Source organism: Ovis canadensis, chromosome 7 (assembly GCF_042477335.2).
Source record: "Ovis canadensis isolate MfBH-ARS-UI-01 breed Bighorn chromosome 7, ARS-UI_OviCan_v2, whole genome shotgun sequence".
NCBI classification, from domain to species: Eukaryota; Metazoa; Chordata; class Mammalia; order Artiodactyla; family Bovidae; genus Ovis; species Ovis canadensis.
In genome coordinates this window covers 81,814,358-81,830,098 of record NC_091251.1, presented here as the reverse complement: position 1 = coordinate 81,830,098, position 15,741 = coordinate 81,814,358, and the positions used below count along the sequence as shown (strand labels likewise).

Below are 15,741 nucleotides of genomic sequence, written 5' to 3'. Positions count from 1 at the left end.
GCCATCCAGGCCAGCACACCTTTGCAACTATAACCACATTTCCCAAACACAAGGATCTTGTGTTCCTAGTGGTTTTCAGTCCTGGCTAAATATCAGAATTACCATGGGAGCTTTAAGAATCCTGAAGATTAGGCCCAAATCTTAAATCTACTGAATGAGAATCACTGGGCATCTCACTTTTTTAAAAAATACAGTTTTAAAGGTTACATTCCATTTACAGTTATTACAAAATACTGGCTATATTCCCCATGTTGGACATACATCCTTGCAGCCTATCTTACACCCAATAGTTTGTACCTAATACCCACCCCCCACCTTTACATTGCCCCTCTATCCCTCTCCCCACTGGCAATCACTTGTTTGTTCTCTACGAGTCTTGCTTCTTTTTTGTTATATTCAGTAGTTTGTTGTATTTTTTACAGTCCACAAATAAGTGATATCACAGAATATCTTTCTCTGACTTAGCATACTACTATCTTCCAAGTCATCCATGTTGCTGCAAATGGCCAGTTTTCTTTTTTATAGCTGAGTAGTATTCCATTATATATATATATATACACATCTTCTTTATCCATGTCCATCTGTTGATGGACACTTAGTTGCTTCTCTATATCGGCAGTTCTGAACAATGCTGCTACAAACACTGGGGTACATGTATCTTTTCAAATCAGTGTTTTTGATTTTTTCAGATATATACCTAGGGGTAGAATTTCTGGGTCATATGGTAGTTCTCTTTGTTTGTTTTTGAGAAACTTCCATATAGTTTTCCACAGTGGCTGCATCAATTCACATTCCCACTAACAGTGTACGAGAGTTCCTTTTTCTCCATATCCTCACCAACATTTGTTTTTGTGGTCTTTTTGATGACAGCCATTCTGAAGGATGAGAGGTGATACCAAGGCATTTCTTTAAACCACCGTGGAGAATTATGATTCCCAACCAGGATACAGAACCAACAGTGTTTAGGAAGAGGCATGGATCCCTTTAGAGGTCCCAACTACCCCTCTAAGAAGAGACTTGATGGTTTATGTTTTTATGAAACTGTGTGCTTCCCTAAGCATTATCGCTGGATTAGTTGCTCAAGGATTGTGCTTGGATTGGTTAATTAAAACTTCACAACACTCTCCCTCTGTACACTGAAACTTGGCCAATGTTTTTCTGGGAGGCAAGGCAAGTTTTAAGTGTTGCCAAAGCCCATTTTTGAGTCAAGTTTTACAAACATTCTTTTTTGAGGGAGAGGGAAAAAAGAGGGGTGGGGGGCATCAGTCTGCCGCTAGTTCTTTTCAGAGCTCTTTCCTCACTGCTTGTTTGAGATACACTGTTATTTTTTAAAAGCTTTTTTTTTTTTTTAAAGCATTTTGGTCTCTGACTCTTTCTTTCCCCAAAGCCTCATCGTCTTCACACACAGATCACTTTACTGATCCACCAACACAAGCTATGTATTTCAGAGTTGTTTGCATGCTACCTCTTGTGGGCTTGCCCCAACCCAGCATGAGCGCCTCAGAGCCCCCTGTTGTGACCAAGGACATGTCCTTAAACTATGGCTGGCCTCCCAGGCAGTGGTCATGGAAGAATGAAGAAGCGACCTCGAAGGGTCTAATTCACTGACCTTTACCCTGTTCTAACCAACTACCCCCACTTCTGAAAAAAACAAAACAAAACAAAACACGGTAGCTCAGTTTCCCAGATGAATTCTAATTTATCCTTAAATATCCAAGCCTCGTCCAATGTTTAAACTTCCCAGGCCATCCAATATCTGTCAACTGGCTCTCAACTGGACCCAGTTTTGCCTCCCAGGGGACATTTGGCAACATCTGAAGACATTTTTGGTGTCATAACTGGGCGGAAGGTTGCTACTAGTGAGTAGAGGCCCAGGACACTAATGAACATCCTTCACACACAGTACAGCCCCCAACAACAAAGAAGGATCCTGCCTAAAATGCCAATAGTGCTGAGATTAAGAAACCCTGGATTGGGTCGTTAGCCAGCCCACTGCTGGGTAAATGGTCGAAGAGCCTCTTACTGCAGTTTAATTTGGTTTAAAATGGGGATTGAAAACTCAAATGCCTTCAGGGTCCAAGGAGGTTAAGAAGAATCACATAAACAAAGTGGTTGTGTATGAGGCACTAAGGTTTGGTGAGGTCAGTGACAAATCACAATATAAATGTTAACTAAAGTTAACGTTGTGCTGGCCAAATAAAATAAGACTGTTGGCTGCATCCATCCTGTGTGCCAACAGTGGTAATCAAATTCTAGTTCAGAGAGATGATCGACTTAAAGAAAACTTGATGGTCACTCCAAGATACCACAGTCTGGCCTCATCCCTTATTATGGAATTTTCTAAGCCTCCAGCCTAGGGAAGACTAGAAGCTGCTCAGTTAAGGAGATTAGACTAGAGATCAGACCTTGAGGGTTTAGCTTCCAGCCAAGAAAGAAGAGGGTTTCAGAAACATTGTGCTAAGGACAGGGACCAAGGTTGGAAACTCTGAAAGTAAGAAAACAGAGGTTCCCCTCACTGATCTCCATTCTAGGGGAACCCAGTGGACATTATACCAACACCACACAACACCATGTGAGGTCACTGTGTTAGGATGAAATCGTTCTCATAAGATTTTAGAATTTTCACATTGTTTCACAGATGAGGAAACAGGGGCCCAGGAAAGTTTAAAGGAACTACCAAGATTACCCAAACCTGAACCTAAAATCAAATGGTGTTTCTTTTTCCTCTGTGCAATTGCCAAGCAACAACCAAAAGAAGAAAAGATTTCATTCAAGGTGTCAAACATGTGTTTCTAAACTGGCAACCAACATAAAGAAGTTACACATAGGTGTTAAACTTTCTCAGCATCATCTCCTTTCCCCATTAGAAAAATCATTAATCCTTTCACCCGCAAGCCATCATTTTAAGATCTCTTTTCCCTGTAATGGAAGAATTTAAAGCAGGTTAAATCATTCCAGCCCTCCTTTCAGATCAAATTGGAGAGAGGACAGCCAAGTCAGCAACTCGAGCACAAGAAGGAAGCCCCAATCTCAACAACCCCGTGTGGATGCATGCTTTCTGCCGGAGGAATTCCTGACCTGAGGAGACAGTATAAACAAAGGCAATCCAGAGGGAAACAAATGATAAGATAAGTGAAGCCCAATAACTCCCTCTATCCTCCCTTCCACCTACTTCCCCCAGCTTGTTCCATCAGAAAAACAATCTGAGCTTGGGAGAATTACAACATAAGCCATCTCCTCTCTGCCCCACAGCTCCCTATTCTAAGTAGGAGGCTAACGGGCAAGACCCTTTATGAGGTCGGTGAATGTGTCTCCCCCTGAGCCCACAGGGAAGCTGGGAGAGAAAAACTGGCAAGGAAGTAGGTCACTGGTCCCTCAGACTCAAATTACAATCCAAGGAGTATAGTGGAAAAAGGTGGCGTACGGAAGAAAGGTAGCTTTAGTCACAGTCTGAAAAGAAACTGGGTCAAACTAAAAAAAAGAAAAAAAAATACATGCACACACACATATATTCCTTAGCAGAAAATGTGAACCAAGGCAGTCTCACGCCACAGTTCCCGTAACTGTAGTTGCAAATGTCACCTCCTCAATGAGGGTCAAGCCCTAAATGGGTCAGAGGTTTTCTGCTGCTGCTGCTGCTAACTCGCTTTAGTCATGTCTGACTCAGTGCGATCCCATAGACGGCAGTCCACCAGGCTCCCCTGTTCCTGGGATTCTCCAGGCAAGAACACTGGACCAATCCAATTTTTATTCTTGATTTTAAAATACAAAAACATAATAAAAGGCCTTTGATTCAACATTCTGAGGATACAATGCAGCCTTAGCTACTGGCTTCAATTCCAGCAAGATTCATTCCAGACTCTCTCTGACTTTAAGTCTGAATGACCATTGAGTGCTGAGCAGGGAAAAGAGCACCTCTAATGCAAACAAGGTTGCCACACACAAATGGGATGGAAGCAGAAATGTTGTTGTTTCTTTTCCCACCATCATCCTAAATCAAACAGCCACCACTAATACAGAGTAACTGTAGCAGCATTTATTTTTTAATTCCTAAATTCTTTACCTTGACCCAAACCATATATTACATTTTCTATATCCACAATTTCACCAACTTTCAAGAATAAGAGAATGCACCAATGACCTTTAAATGGTCTAATTTGTCCATTTCGTTTCCTTTTTACAATAAGTTTTGTAGTAAACTCTCAAGATTTAGAAGAGTCCCTAGCCTAACCCTTTGTCACAGAACTAGGTTCTAACTTAACTTGTGTCTAGACATCTCACTGCTCAATTTTACCAAAACTCTATGCAACAAATATAAATTTGAGCCTAGACGCATGTGAACAATCTAGTTCACCAGGTGAACGATTCTGGCCATGATCCTTCACTCTTCTTTCAGGGTACAAATCTGCAAAAGCTTTATGGGAGAAGAGCGAAGCCCAGAAAGGGCACCAAAGCACGCACTAATGACTGTGGGCACACCCCTAAGAAAGGGAAAAGATGATGGCTGTGTTTTAGAAAGCAGCCCCTATTCCTGACCCACTCTTCACAGGAGGACACCTGTCAGAAGCAGAAACATAGTTCCTTGGCAAACTGCCAGTGAAGCCCTGCCTCTAACTTATCGGGTCTGGAAAAAAACTAAAACCCTCATCAGTTCATTTTCTGATATGGCACCATCTTCGCCCTTAGTGATCAGGGCTATATGCTGATATATCCACAGGGTCTATCCACTGTCTAGTCTCCTTTGTGATCAGGAGCACAAAGAATTTAAAAAAAAAAAAAAGTTACTAGGATTCGAGGTGCAGTTGGTGGCTCCAAGACCAGGCAAAATTAACTCATGCCCTTGACCTGGCTTGTACGTCACTAACAAAACGAGCTTAGCCAGTAAGCCAGAATATGAGAACTTATTTCAGAAAAACAGAAGATGGGCATCTGCATCGCCCAGATAATACGCAAAGCTCAGATCTAGACTATCTACACTTGGAAATCTAAATTCAGACACTCCATCAGATGGGCAATGTTTGCCAATCATACAGGAGGTTTGTTTCCCACCCCCCCCCCCCGAAATAAAGATGACAAAGACCAGTTTAATAGGTGACCCTAACTGTGTGCCTGGCAGAAACACGGGAACCTTTAATTCTGATCCTGGTGCAATTTATGGAACAGAAAGAGCTCAGGCTATTAGTAAAGGTGAATGACATACTTAGGAAACCTAACAAGACGAATTTTAAAAATTCTCCTGAAATTAATGTCTGTTGAATGAAAATTATGTTTGAGCAGCTTAAGGGCTAACAAGTCTTTTGTTTTCATTTTCCTTTCCTGGCAATATGCTGTTAGGGCATAACTTTCCTATTATTTCCCTAAATGACACAATTTGTATTTTATTCAATAGTCTTCATTAAATATTGTCAATGTGGCAAAATATCCAGTGTTAAGCCAGAAGTAAAAGATCTATTGTAATTCAGGAAATCACACCAACATTGGAAATTGAACTTACTTCCCTAGTTTTTCCACATTTAATTCACAATAGTGGCTACGGTTTAAAAGAACTGCAATTGTGTATTTGGCACCAAATTTGCTCCACTGTAAAAATAAGCCTCTTTTCTAAGGTGAGGGTTCAGAAAAAGGCTTATTTTAATATCTAAGCATGTGTGCTAAGTTGCTTCAGTCATGCCTGACTCTGTGACTCCATGGGCTGTAGCCCGCCAGGCTCCTCTGTCCACGGGATTCTCCAGGCAAGAACACTGGACTGGGTTGCCATGCCCTCCAGGGGATCTTCCCGACCCAGGGAATGAACCCACGTCTCTTATGTCTCCTGCACTAGCCGGCAGGTTCTTTACCACTAGCACCACCTGGGAAACCCATCTAAGGACAACCAACATTAGATGACATGTTTGACTACTGCTCAAGTTTTCATTATTTTCCAAAAGAGCTTTCACCATAAATATTAAAAGACAACAGGGAGTTGGGAAGCTAAGAAATTATGGGAGTCTTAAATCTCAAAACAGGTTCATGTGGCCCTGCTCTGAGTGAGAAGGGCTTTCTTCAGATAAAAGATTCAACCCACTGAAAAGTTATCTCAGTTAACAAGAGGATTTAACGCAAATAGATTCAGAGATGGCAGGTAAAAGCATTTCCTTTTTCAAGTAATTTGCCTATCATTCACAAAGTAAAAAGGAGAGAGTTCAAAAATTCTTATCATTCAAATACACAAATGCAACATTCCTAATCTCATGCAACTTTTTTTGTTCCAGAAAATCAGACTCTAAGAAACTTTTAAGTCAATAAGCAGTTTTAGTCTCAGTCGACTTTATTTACTGTCATTGACCCCACACTGTTTCTAAATCAAAAGACACAAAGGAAGTTGTGATTCCTCCGACTCAGTGGAGAGAAGACAGGAGGCAAGGCAATCATGTGTTTGTGTGCGTGTGTGGGTGCATAGGGGGAGGGGAGGAGGTGAAGAATTAGAAGCCTGGGTCCCTAATCGGGTCTGGCAGCTACCAGCTGTGTGAGTTCAGTGAGTTTGTTAACTTCTTCATGCCTCAGTTTCCTCAACTATAACATGGTGATAACAGTACCTACCCCCTCCAGCTGTGAAAGAGGCCATGGTAAAGCTCAAGAAAAGTATGAGCAAAGGCCTGACCCCAGCTTAGCACCTCACATTGCTTGACTATTAGTATCACATGAGCTGTGAGTATTTGGCTGTGTGGTCAGGTTGAGGGCTCTTGAGGAAGGTGCCACACATGGTTGTGAAAATGGAAGGAGAGGCAGGGAAGGCTTCCCAGAACCTGGAACTGAGAGGGCAAGGAGAATTTAGATGCTCAGATGAGGAGAGCTGTCATTGCAGAAAGTCATAGATGGGATAAAAGCCAGGAGTACTTAAATATCCACAGGGACAATAAGCTCACCAAGGCTGAGGATGTATTTGGTGACCTCAGATTACCGTGAATGCAAACTCATTCCAAAATGCTTATTTCTCTGTTTTTGGAACAGTGGAGATGCCAGAAAATACAAAGGTAAACACTTTTTTTTTTTTGCTGTGGAAATAGTCTGCTAGAGTGGAATGTAGGTCACCCAGATCCACTTGCATCTCATCTTCATCTGTCCCTCTTTCAGTGGGGCCACGGAGTGGCAGCTTGAAGGGAGGGAGAAGAGGGGCACTTCAGATCCATCCTTCAACTCCAATTTCTATCAGCCCCTCAACCACTCCAAGCACATCCTTCAAGAGAGGTATCCTGGGACAGCCAGCCCCAGCTTGCCCCACCAACCTACAGACACAGTCCTCCTTACAAGTTCTGAAATATTATCTAATCAGCAGTTGCCTCTAAACTGTGCCCTCAAATAGACGAAACCACTATGATCTGATGCTCTAAGTGTTTAAGATACATATATTCACTTAAAAGATTCCCTCTATTACCAAGTTAGAAATTTTGACACCAAAATAAGTGACAGTAGCCACATTCCTTATCCAAAGAAGAAAAAAACCCACAAAACAGAAGAATTTTTGTTTTGACTGAGGCCACCTCTAGAGATTAAACAAGTTTGCTATCCTAAATGGGCAAAGTTGCTTTGTTTCCTGCAATACTAGAATAGATTTAACACTTAGAAATGCCAGGGGCAGGACACGAAGGCAGGGAGGGCCCCCACAGAAGTTACCACCTCTGTGATTATTTCCTAAACCAAACACCTAAGGCTATCAGTGGTACCACGTTTTGTTGGAAAAGCTTGTTTCCCCTGATCCAACAGCTGTAAGTTTTTAAGTAATTTCACAGCAGATCTCAAGATTCTCAAGCCAAAGCCACTCTTTATACAATCCCCCAAATATTTACAAAAAAACACTTTCAGTCTTAACTATGTTCTATTTGTAAACACCTTATTTGTTCTGATGACCACAGTATCAACACTAAAAGCAGCCTTTTAAGCAAAGTAGCTCAAATAAAACCACACACAGAGACATACCAATTCTTAACACCCAGAGGCGTGTCCACAAAGCAAGAAAGTCAGGATTCAAATTCCTTGGCACCTATTCACTGAGCTCCTGTAAGCACCACCCAAGCACATGACCCACTGCAACCTCTTTACTATCACGTCTCCTCACTCATTTGCACTTCTGAAAACTCACAGAATGCAAATTACTGGACGATAACTGAATACTACAAATATTGGGCAAATGTCTTTACCCTGTTCTCCTCTCATATCAGCAGTCTGAATAACTTACCCTGTTTATAGAATAACCCCACCCCAGATGAGAGTGCTGTTGTCCACCTTTCTACCCAATGGTGCTTCTGGGGGGCCACTCATGGCCTGGTCGAAGTCTCTCGGTATCTGCCTTGGTCTCTCCCCCTATTCTCCTGTTGAACACCTCCTGGGAAAGTTATCTGGGCCAAGGACAGTACAACAGAGAGAAATTGAGAAATGTCTAGTTTGGGGTAATAAGAAGTGTATTAAGAACTATGGGCATGGGGGGGGGGCGGGTAGGCTGTGAGAGAATCTATTTCAAAAGCAAACAGTTACAATTCGATTATTTCAAACACTGCGGAAGGCCTTTTATGCCTCAAGTTGCATGCTGCACAGGAGTTCTGGTTTATGCTGAGATGAAACTGCTTGACAGAAAACTAAGGACTGTTACAACTGATGACAAAACTATCAGTGGAAAGAATACAGATCTTGGATCTCCAATCATGTTTCTACTAGTTAATAGTGATTCTACAAATACTTACAAAACACCTGCGAATGGCCAAACACTGCTTTAATTGCTGGATAGGCAGGGATAGATTAGACAAAAACTCTGCTCTCAAAAGACCCTCCGAGTGGGAAAAACCCACAAACGGTGGGATTGTTAACAGCATTACAGGGAATCAAGAAGTGAGATAATTGAAGGCAATTCTAGTTTGCAGTCAAATATCAGTGCAGTGAAATTTCTGATACTCTTTCCTCATGGGGATGTAACCACCTACTTAAAACAAGATGATGAACGTCAACCGCCGGGGAACACAGCATCCCCAAGCATTTACCTGCACATGATGCACTGATGCTAACAGACATACACTTACCCCTTAATTGCAATATCTGTGATAATACACTTCGGTATGAAATGAAAGCAGAAGGTAAGCAAAATGTATAGCTCAATTACTCAATGCAATTACCAATAACTGCATTCCACAAGAATCTAAAAAGTCAAAACCTAAACAACCCTACAATAAAAAGATAAACAGATGTCCAGGTACTGGGATAATAGTAGTAAGGATAGAACTAATATCATAAATACTAATATAGCTGCTTTGCCCACTTTGAAGGATTACCATGAGACTCAGGCTATTTTGCCATACAAGTAGGGCTCAGATACTAATCCGATGTCACAGTGTCAAAAGCTGGGCTTAAACTCTCATCTTCAGATTTCTTTGAGAAAAATAAAAGACGACGAACAACTCCTTCTTAGAGCCACAAGATTTTATATTGAAATCAACTTTAGGAAACACTCTATGCTGCTTTCCCCAGGTCACCAATGACTGAGGTCCCAGAGGCAGAGGGTTCACCCCAGAAGGGGAAGCCAGTAATGCCAGAGCAGGACCCAGGCTTCCCAGATCCCAACCCTCTCAAGGATCTGAATCCTCTAGGCAGGCTTTTGGATTTCATTAGAAACACATGGGATAGCAGTGACTTCCTGAACTCAATTTCAGTCATTACTTGTCCCTAGAATTGCACTTAGGGCAAATTGAGGACCTTTACTGGTAGCCAGAGAGCTCTCTTCAAGCATGACAGAGAACTCCCTCCTTGAGAAAGAAAGCTGTTTCCAACACTATTACATATGTTATTAGGAAAATGGAGCAGCTAGGTGGCTCAGAGGTTAACGTGTCTGCCTGCAATGTGGGAGACCTGGGTTTGATCCCTGGGTCGGGAAGATCCCCTGGAGAAGGAAATGGCAACCCACTCCAGTATTCTTGCCTCGAGAATCCCATGGACGGAGGAGCCTGGTGGGCTACAGTCCACGGGGTCGCAAAGAGTCGGACACGACTGAGCGACTTCACATAACATACATAACATAAGCGTGAAAGAGGAAAGAGATCTTTTGGTTCTAATTTTCGGAGTCTGCCTCAGGACAAAGGCTCTTAACAGCTTTTTCTGGGGATGGAGCTGGGGAGACCAGGTATGAGCTTGACAGAGGGAAAGGGGTCTAAAAATTGTATTCAAGCTATTTACAGGGAATGGAGAGAGCCCGGCACTGTGAAACCGGTGACCAGGAGGGAGCAGCTGGGCCCAGGGCGAGCATCTGACCACACCTACTGGCCACGCCCTCCCAGCTGCCCGCAGGGCCACGACGAATTGAAACAGCAGTGGGAGCAGTTAAGATTCCAACGACAGGAGTCGCCATGGCAACAGGATTCATCTTGCAGGCAAACTCCGCTTCAATTCACTAGGTCCTTCCCGAGCCTGGGGAAACTACTAGCTCAACGGGAGCAAAACGGTCATGGGTGGCATTTACTCTTAATACTCTCCTTGAGCATCCTGGAGATAGGGGGCGAAGGGTGAGGGGCTCGGTAGTGAACGACGGTTGAAGTGTATTCGATTCCTGGGTCCACTAAAATATTTTATAGGAACGAGAGGCAGAATACCCCAATCGCAGGCTGAGAGCAACTTGAGAACAGAGCCTTTAGCAAAGGTTTGATGAATGAGTAAGAGAAAGGATAAGGGTGCTAGGGAAAGGATATCCAGAGGACTTTATTATATAGAGTTCATGGGCCTCGCACACGTCTCAATGCGGATCACAAGCAGTTGGATTTTCACCACTAGCTGTGAAAACCGATTACCCAGCCCTTCTGTTCCACTGCGACTGGTATCATTAGATTATTCAACTCTCCCCACCGCTTTACCACCGCCCAGCCAGCGCTCCGGGCAGAGGCTTCGTCCTAGCTCAAGTGCTCCTGGTCAAGTGAGCCATCAGTGCAAGGGGCACCAAGGTGTGCCCTACCCAAAGGGACGGGAGGCTGGATCGCCCTGTGGCGCCTCGAACCCGGTCCGCAGGCTGCGCAGCCTCCCCTCACCGATGTCCGCAAACAACCCCTCGCTCTTTCCGCAACGTGGGTTTCCCTCCTCTTTCTCATTTGAGACCTTGAGCTTCCAACTTCGCCTAAATTACAGTCACCCCATCCCTGTCGAATGAGTCTTGAGGCGAGGGTCCCCGGGATAGCGGGGATTCTGCTGGGACGCGAACGAGTAAATGAGTCCCGCCTCTTCGGTTACCACTCTAACAAGCCTACCTCGGGATTCTCCCTTCCAGAGCCTCCCGGGCCAGCAACTCCCGACAGTAGCAGTGCCCGCAGCACCCAGCAGAGGCCAAGAGCCCCAGAGCCCCAGCGTGTCATCAGCAAGGCGGCGAGTGGTACCCTGCTGGCTCTCTTGGCGTCCAAGCGCCTCAGAAAGAAAGAAGGGAGGCAACTCTGTCCTCGGGGCGCCTTCCCCCGGACTCGCCTTGCTTTGAGCCGCGCTTGCAGCCATTTTCCCAAACCCAGCTTGGCAGCTGGGAGCTGTCTAGGTCCTGTTCCCACCCAGACCCAACCTGAAGGACGGGTTTAATATTTACCTACTGGCCCGGGAGCTCCGGGAAGACAGCGGGAGGGCGTGCTGCGAACCCAGCACCGGGCCGCGAAGAAGCGCGCCCACCCCCGCGCCACCGCGCGGTACCTCTTAATGAATGAGTGCGGCGGGCGACGCGGCACGTCCCCCTTACCTGACCAGCCCCTGCATGCTGAAAAGGCGGCTCTGCGCTCCGGGTACAATGGGATCCGGTTAAACAGTTTCCTTCACAGCCGCTCGTAGGTTACCAACTCGCAGGTGACATCACCCTCTCCTCGCCTGATAGGATACAATGTGGCGCCCACTGCGCATGGACTCCCGGGCTGGGCCCGTGTACTCCTGGGAATCGTAGTTAACACTCCACAAGCAGAGCCTGGATAGCTACGCTTCTGAGGTTCTGAAAACTACACTTCCCAACAAACTTCAGAGCCTCTTCGTCCCCGCCCCTATTCCCGCCCCCTCCGCGACCCGCCCCCTCCCCGCCCTCCAGCCTTGCAGTAGTAGCGGTGGTCGTTCAGGAGCCGAGTTGCGGAGTGCGCGGGCAAGAGTTGGGGGGGAAGCTCCCTGAGGTCGTGCCCTTTGACTTGACCTCCTCTAGGCCCCGTGCGGTCTCTGAGGGACCAGCAGGGTCCAGGCTACTGCACATCAGCCAGGCAACTCTGACCAACCCAGCTCTATTGGCCCCAGCTGGGAAGAGATTAAGCCTTTCACTGTCTTCCCTCTGCGCAGCAACTAACGAATAGGACACTCTGGTTTCTGGGTTAAATGTGATCCTGGAATTCCCCAAGTCCCGGACGATGAAGGACGCTGACCCCGAAGGAAAGAAATCTCCCCGTGCCCCAGTTGGTACAAATCACCTGCCTTCTCTTTCCTTCTCCCATTTAACGGAGTCAGGGTGACCAGCCAGAACTCGGGGAACAGCTTAGTCGGCTGAGCTGACAGAATAACGCAGGGTGTCAGTAATAAAAATGCAGTGTAACAGACTAGATAGTCGCCGCAGCCCTTCGTCAGGGAGCCTGCTGCTGCTGCAGAGATAATACTATCGCGCAGCCATGCTTTTGTTCTTCTCTGCAGCAGACTTCCCGCTCTCAGGGCTCTGAATTTGCAGGAAGACAACATCCTTGCCTGAAGTTTTAATAAATAACACATATGTATACATGTACTCTTAAATGCACACACTTTCCGCTCAATGTATATACCATACTCTTCAAATTTTTGTATGACTTCAGCCAAACAACACATCATGCTGTTCAGGAATTACTGTGATATTAATAACTTATATGTTTAATTAAAAGTAAGCAAAAGGTATGTGGAATTCCAAACCTTCAGGAAAATTTTATTTTTAATATGTATATTTTTCCCATGGCACTTTATATTACTCAATGATCACCAAACGTTATGAAAAAGTAACATTGAGAGTAAATCTTTAGGTGTCTTTTTAAATGAAAAATAAATCAATACATCCAGTTATTCCAGTTGTAAAGGTAAATTGTAATGGCATTCAATATCTTAGTCACATTTAAGGATTAGTTCACACCCCTGTTTCCACTAGCAGAATGTCTAGAAGACCACGGTTTGTGGGGAGGGGGCGGGGAATCACAAAATTTCAAACAATTCTCCACCTAATTGTTGGTGAAAGTCTTATCACTCTTATTTTCTCATATCATTGTGCAAGAATAATGGGGTTCAAGAGAAAAATATTCATGGAACTAACTGAGGCTCTCAGGAAAGAGAGAAATGTTTTGTTTTTCTGAGGGAGAGATTTTAGCACTAAATTCTGATTTTCTTTTAACAAGCCAGTTTCTTACAGCCAGACACATTTTTCTCCACTGAAGGAAGATGACTTTGAGTATTGCTCTCCTATTCTGAGCTATTCCACCCATTCCAAATATTGTTTTAAAAGGAACCTAGACAATACAAATGTTCCACTGGCCAACAGATCAAGAGTACAATCAGTGATATTCTAGCTAATGGGTAGACTTAATGTATTGAAGTTCATTGTGGGGAAATATTCAGAAAGAAACTTGACCTGGGATGATTCTTAAAGCTCTTCCAATCTTGTCACTGTGTAAAGCTTTTAGATGGAAATATAATCATTAAGCCTGAAATTTATTGAGTCAAATTGGATGTGGAGATTCTTTAAAAGGCAAGACTTAGCCTTACAGATAAGAGTCTATTACAGTATTGAGATATACTCTGAGGAGTAACTCTACAGGGTAAATCACCCTTCAGCAAGTTCTCTTTCGTCTTCAGTAATGAAGGGGAGGATGAAAGAAAAAATTCCATTCTCTATAGCAATTAATATTATAGGGATGTGCTGTATTACATATATCATTTTTCTATATAGAGGACATCATACACACTAGATTATAAGTACAGAAATGTGTGGATATACACATGAGCTGCCCTTACTATTAAACAGATATAAATATAGATAATAAATACTGAAAGTAAGCCATTGTGTTTAGAAGCATTTTGCTATGCGTGATGAATTTGAACTGATTCCTGCACACTATTTCATTGGTAACCAGGGGAAACAAAGATGGCTCTTCAGCATCAGAAATGCAATCTCTAGATCTGGAACCAGAGGAAGCTTAACAGCATCTATGCAGTCAGAAAGGAACCACCCCTGCCCCCCAACACACACAAACACACATTCACATAAACTCATTGTGTGTGTTTGTATTTCTTTCTAGACCATTAAACACTCATCAGCCATCAGAAACACCCACTCTGTATAGCTTAATTTATACTCTCAAATGAGTTTTTTAAACTTTTTTCTTTTCTTTTTAAAGGACTGCTATTATTCCAGAATGATCTTACGAAAGGCCGCGTCTTGTCCAATAATCATTACCTATTAATTAAGAACCCACAGGACCACTGAGAATAGATTTAATTGACCATCTACAGAAGAAGGTAAGGGAAAGGCACCATGGTATGTTTTGCTCATCATTCAAAATATTTTCTCTCAGTAATGGTTACAAGGTTTTATTCTAGATGCTGGGTTTTAGATAAGGGAGGAAGTGAGATATCAACAGAGAAAGAATTTGAAGTTTGTAGCCCTGCAATGTGTTTTCACACAATAGCTTGGTGTTTTGCAACAATTGAGGTTGTGTACTAAGTCCAGGTTTGGGATCTTGCCATTTTGCCAGTTTTGAGCCATGTGACTTTATTTCATGTTGCTATTTTCTCTGACTTTCAGTTTCCTTATTTTTCAAATGGAGCTAACGGTAAATTTACTTCACAAGGTTTTTCTTTAGGGATTAGGATTTTTCACCAAGAGCCATGAGAAGTTCCTGGCAGTGACTCTGGTTTATGTTGTAAAGATCACCGGCAGCTGTGCACAGGATAAATTTGAAAAGGATTAGAGTGGAAGCAAGGAGGTGACTGGAGAAGGCAATGGCACCCTACTCCAGTACTCTTGCCTGGCAAATCCCATGGACGGAGAAGCCTGGTGGGCTGCAGTCCATGGGGTTGCTAAGAGTCGGACACGACTGAGCGACTTCCCTTTCACTTTTCACTTTCATGCATCGGAGAAGGAAATGGCAACCGACTCCAGTGTTCTTGCCTGGAGAATCCCAGGGACGGGGGAGCCTGGTGGGCTGCCATCTATGGGGTCACACAGACTCAGACACAACTGAAGTGACTTAGCAGCAGCAGCAAGACAGATAAAAACACTTTTCAAATTGAAAAGAACTATACAAATGCCAGTTCTTGTTATTATTTGCAGTTTTCTCCTGAAGATTATCTCAGTAATGTCAGCCCTAATTATGGAACAAGTTAATAAGAACCTAGTTAAATTATTAGAAATTATACAGTGTGCACATATTATTTCAGTAATTTGCAAGTTGGCAAAATGTTCTTTGAGTAAAAAAATGAGAAATCCACATTAAACAGTGCTAGCCCTCAGCTTGCTTACTTACACACACCTTGTTCTTACACAGCATCCAGCTAACTTCAGTATCCCAGGTCGTCTTCCCCGAACTTCCCAGCCAGGAGAAGCACTGCTGGGAGACGGAAGGTAGGAGGAAGGGAGAAGACAGGGTGTTTCGTTACCATCACAAAGTTGCATTTGAGTGATGTTTCTGGCAGCTGCAGCAGCATTTTCCACTTTGGACTGGTTCACCGTGGTTCCAGCTTCTTCCAGGTCACTGTGGCCTTTGTTAATGC

The 15,741-nt window shown here is 43.8% G+C and overlaps 1 protein-coding gene across 2 annotated transcripts in view; it reads right to left on the bottom strand.

Annotated features, from left to right (window-relative positions):
- DAAM1 (dishevelled associated activator of morphogenesis 1) overlaps positions 1–12,011 on the bottom strand; it is a 182,057-nt gene extending 170,046 nt beyond the window's left edge. Inside the window, exon 1 of one of the 2 annotated variants that reach the window (XM_069596723.1) lies at positions 11,726–12,011. The gene's annotated coding sequence lies outside the window, so the exon portion shown is untranslated. Of the gene's footprint in view, positions 1–11,578 lie in introns of both variants that reach the window. The other variant, XM_069596724.1, reaches the window with a different exon arrangement.
- Positions 12,012–15,741: the final 3,730 nt, after the last annotated feature.